Genomic DNA, 9535 nt, shown 5'->3' with positions numbered 1-9535 from the left:
GCGAGGAGCGGCGGGACTCCTCTCTGCGGCTCGCTGGATAGCTTGGGAAGTTTTCACGGAAAAGTCACCCGCTGGAGCTGTTAGGCTGGCTTCCCTCTTCCTGAGCTCCCCAAAATAGGACAGTTGTCATCCAGTGTCAGGGAATCTTCCCTTCCCCTTCTGTTGTCGCTGTTTTTTCCAGCGGGAGGCAGAGCCGGATATTCCCATTGTCGCTCAGCTCCGCTCCCTCCCCGGCTTGCTTGGCTCCAATAGAAATCCCAAAAGCTAAATGATACGGCTGGAAGACAACTCCCACAAACAAGAAATTGCCGTAGCACAATGCTCTGGTGTTGTTTGGGTATAATGCATAATTAAAACCTTGCAGGCTTTGGAAATTCGGGGAGGAAAAGAAAGAGAAAAAGCAAGCAGCCAAAATTACAGTGGCTGGTAATTTACTCCTCCTGTTAGAGGAATGCTATAGCACTTCAGGCAGAAATGGTTTGAAAAGTGACATGAGCTCTGAGGGCCAGTCTTTGATTTGATGCTGCCTTTCTTTTTAGCATGAGTCCCTCACGTTGTCTTCTGACTGTATTGCCTTCTGTGATAAATAACTCTTTCATGTAGTAGAGAAAACAATTCTTGAAGAGTTGCCCAGCCAGAAAACTAGCCTAGCCATTTAGCTGGCAGTACACTAGCATGTTTTGGACTATTAAGTTCTTATTTGTCTGGAGGGGGGGAGTCCCAAGAAAAGATACCAGAGAGTGTTGAAGAAAATAAAAAACCCCAACCAAACCAAACCTGCTAGTCTTAATAGAAAAGGGAAAATAGAAATAGAAAAGGGAAAGGTGGAAAGTATTTTATAGGTTTTCAATATATTTTCCTTTAACTCAAAGGTAACTGATTTTAAAAAACAGTCTGTCCATAATTTAATTTAAAAACATGTTTGGGTAATATAGTTCTGATTCATTGTCCAGCTGTGAATGGAAGAGATTTTTAACAGATACTGGCATATTGTAAGGAGAGTTGCAGCATTGAAGTAAGCTAAGTTTAACCTTTCATTGCTTAGCGTTGCTTCAGTGTTGGAGATATTATTTGATGAGATGTTAGTCATTCTTAGCATTTACTGGTTAAATAAATTGCCATTATGCTCTCTAGAAATAAAAAGTAGTATACAAGTGCTAGGTATTAACATTAAATGACAATTTCGTAATGATACTAAGTTATCCAGACCATAGGACCCTTTTGTTTCAGTCTTGCAGAGTTGACTGGAAATTGAAAGTATTTAAAAGTCCGACTTGGTGATGTATTTCATTGTGCAGTCAATGACATGTTTGTTTCTCCCACAATAGCATTTGGCTGCCTATTTGCAATTATGTAGCGGATTTAGTAGAGCCTCCTGTAGGCATAAGTTAAAATGAGTGTTTCTTAGCAGTTGGGGAAGAGAGGCCAAAGACTGAATTGGCAGGGATGTAATCCTCTCTCTCACCAGATCCTCCTTGGTGAGGAAGTTTGCACTGCTTCTGTCTTAATGTTTTTTCCCCAATGGGTAGCATTAAGTAGTGCATAACACTGTATATATCATCATAGCATTAAATAGTGCCTGTTACTCTGTCAGATAAGGTGTGATAAACAGGAAAACCTTCGTTATAGGCAGTGTGGGCCAGCTGTTCGGCAGGGAATGTAGTTTGGAGAGGAGGGTAGGATCAGAAAGGCAGACAGCCTCCTGCACATTGGAGAAGCTAATCTGGTGCTGAAGCAGAAATGTTTGTACGAAGGTGAGAGTGGAAACCCAGGGGATGATGTGGGAAGAGACCGTTAAGTAATTCCATTTAATCAACCTGTGGCGGTGTAACAGATGAGATGGGGAGGCAAGAGACCAGTTTTGTGGTATTTGACCCCAAAGGCAATAGGCCATTTGTTCCTTGTACTGTGTTGCCACAGCTGAGGTCAGCAAAAGCATTTCAAGAGGGATTTTTATATTTTATAAATGGGAAGGGGAAGTGATTGGGTATTCTCTGTGAAGGCTCTGACATGAGAAGTTGCTTTCTAGCCTTGACCAAAATTATCCAAATGTAATGACTCTGGGGCAAATACCAAATATATGAAGGCTTAAAGTAACCTTGGTAGACATTGAAAGGACTAAAGCTTTCAGTGGGGATAAGGGCCTGCTCTTTCTAGTTCAGCTTCTTACACCACTTCCATATTGTGGTCACACAAAGCTCTCACCCTTTCTACGCACACGTACTGTGATCGCCTCTAACAGGTACCCACATTGCCAGAGTTCCTAGGATCTCTTAGGTGCTTTAAAAAGAAAAAATTCCTGCAGAAAAATTTCAATTCAACTGGATGGAAGTACTGTAATGTGTACAATCACAGTTCCAGCCAAAAATACTAAACTTTGCTTTTTAACAGTCCCAAAAATAGAAAAGCTGTGGGTAAAAGCTAGAACTAGAGGGTTAGTTGGTTGTTTCTAGACTATCATATAAACTTGCTCATTGCTTCTTTTCATTTAATTTACAATGGCAGATGAAGGTTGGGTTTGCATCTTAAAAATCACAGAATATTCAGATGTTAAAAGATGTTAATACAGGATATCATAAAAATCCTGCTTTCTGTTTAAAGGTTCCATTTTTTAATAATCCATATTAATCACATCTGCAACTTGTTATTTAGCATAAGGCAAAGAGTTATCTTTTTGTTCTGTGCCTGTACGGCACCCATCACAATGCATTCTTTGACAGAGAGCTCCTATGCACAAATAATCCCTGATAGTTATAAAGCGAGTACAGTTGTACAGAATGCAGAAGTTTTTCCTTTGCCTAAACTTTAAATATCTTGTAGCCAATGCTCTTCATAATGTCATCAGTCATCCTGTAACAGACTAAATGATTTTTTTATCACCAAAAAGTTGTCCTGGGATAAAATTCCCTCAGATATGTTCCCTGCAGTGACATTGCTTTAAAGAAGTCTTTATTACACGTTTACTAGTCTACATACTAAAAAAGATTTGTTACTTTGTGGTTACATGGATACTTGTTCTGGGTAAATACACTTACCCCCTCAGAACGAAATATGGAAGCTTGAGTGGGTGCTATAAATTTACTATAGTGATAGGTAATAATCAGGTATTAAATAGGAGCTGAGAACTGATGAAATCCCTTCATGGTTTATTTCCAGACATCTTAATGCTTGGTCTGTTAGATATTAGACTTTTGCAAGGAAAGTGTAATGGTTTTTTTGGCTGTCAGTCAGAAGCATGTAAGTATGTGAACTAGGAATGTTGTTTCTTTTTCTTTCTTGATTTCTGCTGTGGAGCGTGCCAACACCACTGTCTGCAGTGTGATGCTGTGATAGCAGATCTGACCCTCCAGACCTGGAAACAGTGTGACTGGCTGAGAAAGAGGGTACATTACCCTTCAAGTATTTCAGTACTGTGTCTAGGGCTCTCCTTGTGCCTGGGCAGCTCTCTTAAAGCTGTGTTGGGTGTTCGTATGCTACAGAAACACCTCTAGTATTAGACATGCCCTTTTACTATTTATGTAGGCCAGCAGAAACCAATGCTAGTTTTTATGTGCTGCTGGTTTCAAAAATGTTTCTCCCTGCAGTCTCCCATCACAATTGTAGTACCGAGTTGTGGCTGCTCAGCCCCGTGTTACGTGAGAGGAGGAAGGGAGGGCTGTGTTTGTGCATGGGAGGCCCACTGGGAGGCAAGTGGTCAGTGTGTCCAGGACAGTATCGCTGGGACCAGCATGGAGCACAGCTGCCTCGTGCCTTTTCCTCCATGATCCGCTTCCACTGCATCTTCTGCTCTGCATCCAGCTGGTCTCAGTTCACTTGTGTGTACCCAGGATGCGTTCCCTTGACACGGTGTAGTTGGAGAGCTGCTACGTAACCAGTCTTAAAGATGGGAAGGAAGGATTTTAAAAAACACTGCTCTATACCACAATGAAAAGCCTCATGCATTACTATAGGATTCTCTTTTTTAGCATGCACCAGTGACTAGAAGACATTGCATTCCTTCACCGATTGTGGATTTAGGCCTGGCCTAAAATCATTCACAGCAAGTTTGTTTAATTGAATTCTAAAATTAGAGTGGTGTTAGTTAAAAACTTGATGCTAGGGCATGCAAGTTGCCCTGTGACACTTTTTGAGAGTTTAAAGTACTTTGATGGCCCCTGAAGTTTGGGAGCTACTTGTGCAGGACCTAGCAAAACAGAAGACACATTCTGCCATTGAAAATACTTTCTCCACTTTTCAGCTGCCTATGTGGCCTGGAAAAGGAGAGGCTGACAAGGAGCTCTTATTTGAAAGGGTCTTTCCTGGTGTCTTTAATAACTCACAAATGAACTCTCCCATCCTCTACAAACCTCATAGACATGTCACCTGAAAGAGTTGCTAAACAGATTAATTAACCTGAAAGCTGCCCTTTGCCTTTTCAGCTTTGCATTGTTTCCAAGCTGTAACTTGAAGCCTCCTGGGCAGCTCTTTATTTCCCAATCCCCTCAGGAGTTCCTGAGCTTGTCCTCCACACCCTGACAAATGTAAGCATCAAAGAAATATCTGGTAGTCCCAAGTGGCAAAGCTGAACCACACTTCCAGCTGTGCAGGTGTTCACTATCACAGTCTGAGCTGCAGCAGTTGTTTTCCTCGTTACTGCTGCTCTGTATGGCACAGTCCTCTAATTGCCTTCCTATTGGGATGTAGCAGGTAATCAGGCTTAAGGATGGGATAGGGATGGAGGAGTTAAGGTCCTAAGAACTCAAGTGACAGGTGTGATCAAGCCCAAGGCTGGAAGGGAATTGTAGGGAAAGTTTCTCACTTACCATTTCCAGAAACATGCGTGGTGTGCCAGGCTAACCTGAGCAGCATGTTGAACGTAGCTGCCGTGAATAGGTGAGAGAGGAGCTCAGCTGATTGGTACATTATGATGTAAATATTTAATATTTGTTTCTATTCAAAAGGAAAACTTTGTGGAGAAATAAAATTACTTTAAAAATCATTCTGGAAATGATGCAAAGTCAAAATCACTGTTGGTTTTTACTGGGTATGCCTTTATTAATCTGCTGCAGGGCCAGCTTCATTAATTAGTCTCTCTGCTGTGGTCCACCCTCTTTGTTCTTTGTAATCACATTGTGGTAAGTAAAAGGAAGGATTATTTTGCAAGACTTGTTGCTGGTTTATAGACTGTGCTATTAGCTATTTTACATGCTCATGTATAACCACAAGAACGTAGGTACAGCAATATGGCCTAGTGCTGACAAGAGTGATAACTTGTAGCAAATTTTGTAGAAAACATTCCTTGAATCTTATGCATAACAGATGTTAAATGCTGTATCAAAATAAAATTAAAGCAACAGCAGATTGGAGATTATTGTTGTTCTCCCTCTTACCCCCACCAAAACAAATTATTTAAGCGTATTCCTTTTAAAATGTTTATTCTTCACTAGTTGCTCACTGCTGCACTTTTTAAGCACTTTTTGAACCAACCCTGCTCAGGTGGTTGTATCTCTGTCTTAAAACTTCATAATGCCACTGTTAAGAAGAATGTATTCTGAGGAAGGATAGCCATAGACAATTAGGTTAACATTTCAAAGCTTTTCCAATTATATTAAAAAAAAAAAAAAAGCCACCACCCTACTTTATTCAAATTGTTGTTGTGATACACTACTTCAAATGTATTTGATGCAAGTGTATAATGACACAAGATATTGGCATCATTAGTATTTGTACAGTTTATTTTGGTTTACAACTTCAACTTCTGCTTAAGTTAGCTTTTCTATGCTTTTTGGATAGTGTTTTTAAAGTGTTTTTATTTAACTTTCTTGGGAAAAAAAAACACAACAGTGTTTGCAAAGAGAGAACTTTTTTTCCTTTATATTTCTAAAGGTAGATGTGAGAATTTTTTTCTTGCTTTGGGTACTTTCCTTGAGGTGACTTAAACTTTGCTCTGTGACCCAAGTGTGTGTTGGATAAATTAGCTCCCTGTTAATGGAATATTGCTCTTATCTCCATTAACTGGACATAATTGGAAATAACTTCCTTAGAAACTTGTACATATTTTCCATTAGCACAACAAATATATTACAGTCAAAAATTCTCTCAAAAATGGATGGAGTATAATTTGGTTTTATAGGTATTCAACATATGTTCCATGTGGATGTATTTTTCAAATACAAAACAAAATACTTTCTTTGAACAAGATGACAAAATTGTCCTTGATTTCAAAGGGACCAGAATGTCTCTGTGAAAAGAAAAGGTATAAATATAGGAAAAAATATATAACAGGCAAGAGCAGAAAACACTTTTTAGCTTGCTTAGGACTGTTACATAGTTCTCGTGCTATTCCAAGGTTTAGACTAAGGCAGGCCATTGAACATAGTATAGTGAAGTGTCTTTCTTCTACCCTGACCTTTTTTCCTTACCCTTCTCAATTATATATATTTAGTGTGTGTGTGTATATATATATATATATATTCCTTGCTACTTTGGTGCTGTCGTCCTGTCACACCTAGAGAAATGGCAGGCTTTTATCTACTTTTATCTCCTGTGATAGCTGAGTGAGTGTTGTTCCTCTGTGTCCTTCTGTTACATGACAGTCCCTTTCTTCAGGTGGTGGTAGTTGAACTCTGTCCCAAAAGCCGTGGGTTTTGGGGTTGGTACCTAATGGTGGGAAAGAGCTGTCTCAGGCCTCCAAGAGCTGCTTTCTGAAAATCTGTACAAATTGCATTGGTTATGCATTGCTCATGATTTCAGGCTTCTTTTCCACTGAAGAGCTGGGATTTTTAAAAGAAAAGTTGAGATTCTAATTTTGTTTTTATAAAGGAGGTCCCTCTTCCAAACAAATGTGTTTTAACATTTGTGTATCCTGTTTGTAACCTAGCCTATTGTTAAGGTTATCTTGACATCTTTTCCCCTCTCTCTCAAATTAGTTATTTTCCTTTGCCTGGTCTATTATTTAGAGTTTCATGTAAACTATCATTGAGGTGGCTGCTCTTTTCTCTTAGTATCTGTACTTGGCATTAGCAGGTGGTTTTCATAAGCCACATCTGTGTTTTTATAAGGGTACTGCATCAGCAACCTTTCCCAGATGTATTATTCTTGCAGTTGCATGAAGCAAATTTTCTAACTCCGGTAAAGGGCAGACCTTCTAGCTCTTTAAAAGGGCAGGACTCTGCATGTCCTGAGTGGCCGCCACCACCCATTCCACAGAATATGATGCTTCTGCTGATGTTATGTGACAATACTGGGCCTGTACTCATTTAAGATAGGAGCACAAGGTGCTAGCTACTGGTGGTTTACTTCCCAGAGTAAGAAGCTAACTGTCTCTTCTCTTGTTTCACTTCCCTTGTTGCCAGTGCAAAAGCAGCTACAAAAATGTCCTAAAACAAAAAAAGTAAAACCAGCTTTTGGAAGCCTTCTAACTAATATTTTGCATTTTCATAGAACATTTTTCCTCCCAAGTCCTAAGAATACTTTATGAGCATCGGAATGTTTTGGAGCAGGGATCAGGTTTTTTGTATGCAGCAAAGAAAAATGGGGTACAGTGTCATTAAATCACCTGGCCAGAGCCATGTCTTTGCCGGGTAGTTTCGTTCTGTAAGACCACATACTTTATCTGAGAGAAGTTGTAGACATGTAAGATGACGTGTCTGCACGCATAGAGATCACTGAGCACCCCCCCCGGGGAATGGTGAGTGGTTGGATGCTAGTCTTGTGGAACCTTTGTGCAGTACATGGTGAGACACCACCACTGTGCCCAGAGAATTTATGTGAGTTTTGGGTAGAATTTCCCCAGTTTCCTTTTCTTTAGTCCAATGCTTTATGTGAACTTTTAAAAGCAGTGCACTTCTAAAATTTTCTTGCCATCTTCCTATCTGTAGCACAGATTTTAAACAAAATAATGGAGTTTTGCACCTCTGATTTTAGAATTTAAGGGTTTACTGTAGTAGCTGCTTTTAATACAATGAAAGAGGTACCTAAGCAAGAGGGATGCAACAGTGCATCACAGCGTTCGGTGTCACAGTCATTTATTTAACTATGATCGCAGGTTGAAGTTCTGTCCTTGTGGAATGTAAACTGACCACTGTATCCAAATTCTGGCTTGCATGGAAATCACGGTATTTGCACAGAATTTCTTTGATGCATAAGTCCGTGAATTATACTATCTCATTACTCAGTAAACAGTTGGGAAATCAAGGGTGGATGAAACTGGACTGAGTGGACTGTAGCTTTGTTTTAAATCCTCCTTATTTCATGCATCCTTAAATGCTGGTGGTATGACAAATGAAAAGACTTCTTCCTCTCCTCTTTCCTCCTCCCCTCAATGCTTCTGCATGAAAGAGAAAGCATCATTATTCCACAGCTGTTCAAAGCACTGATGGACCATCAGGAGTATTTCTGATTTGGACTGCTCAAGGAAGTTGCATGATGTTCTTGTTCTAGCAGTACAAGACTTCAGAGATGGTGCAGACAGAAACACTGTTCTTGTATTTTGCCATCACATGGGCAGGGTTGCAGAGCTTACTGTGACTGGAGGAGGCCATCCTGTGCTTCCTCTCTTAGCTCATGAATATATATATCAAAAGTCTAGTAAGATCAAGTAAAGACTTTAACTGTTTGAGCAGGCCTGTATCTGAAAAGAGCACTGACAATGCCTCATGTTTATCTTTGCGCCAAATATTCGTATTTTTATTGCTACATAATGTTCACAAAGAAGAATGGGGGAAACCACATGAGGATGACGGTGATCACTAGGAATGGTGATTTTTGACTATCAGATTGTGTTAGCTGTTATCAGAGCCAATGAAAGCTTGGTGCAGCTGTGAGTAGCCTTGAAAGATAACTTGAGCAGCATGTCTAGTATAGCAGCGTGCTGTCTTGGTGAACTCTGTGTACTTGGCTTCAGTATAGGTTTTTAAATTATTTATAAACATCTGTTCTGAATTTGGTAGGAGGATTGCTGACTGGGTGTGCACTCCTATTTGCAAGACACAGTAAAACAATTATGACTTAAAGGGAAATATCCAAAATGGTATTGGGTAGTACTAAATAACGAGAAATGTTGAAAACAAACTTCAGGTAAATTTACTTAATTGTTGATACTTTTTTTTTTTAAGTAAAAAATCCTGTGTTAGCCAAAGTGAGGATGTTCATGCTATTAGCGGCTCAACTTTCACAGGTTACAGCAGTAGGGATAAGGATACAGATTATGCTGGTGTCGTGGAGGGAGGCTGTGTTTGGGAAAGTTGTGGTTGTAGGTACCTTACCTTGTCAGTAGAGTGCAGAAGGTCTAATGGCTGAAGGCTTTGACATTCTTCTCCACAATTTCTGATGGAGCTGTATGGACTGACTCTTAGTGCTCTTCTCATTGCACCTTTGGTCTCTCAACAGATGTGTCCTCAGGCCATTTTGTCTGGGACAGTGTTCTCTGAAGACTAGCAAAACTTAGAAAATACATCATGCATTGGTCGGTTGCTCAGGAGGTGCAAAAATGGCAGCTTCTCAAAGATACCTCTGCCAAGGCCACCTATAAACAAGAGGCAGAGACACTGTACAA

General features: G+C 40.0%; 1 protein-coding gene across 1 annotated transcript in view; it reads left to right on the top strand.

Annotated features, from left to right (window-relative positions):
• The window catches only part of STARD9 (StAR-related lipid transfer (START) domain containing 9), a 117186-nt gene that overhangs the window by 233 nt on the left and 107418 nt on the right, over positions 1-9535 (top strand). The window lies entirely within an intron of this gene.

This window comes from Haliaeetus leucocephalus, unplaced genomic scaffold, assembly GCF_000737465.1.
Source record: "Haliaeetus leucocephalus isolate CR32 unplaced genomic scaffold, Haliaeetus_leucocephalus-4.0 Scaffold696, whole genome shotgun sequence".
Classification (NCBI taxonomy): Eukaryota; Metazoa; Chordata; class Aves; order Accipitriformes; family Accipitridae; genus Haliaeetus; species Haliaeetus leucocephalus.
The sequence above is the reverse complement of the archived record's forward strand: the minus strand, read 5'-3'. Positions and strand labels throughout refer to the sequence as shown.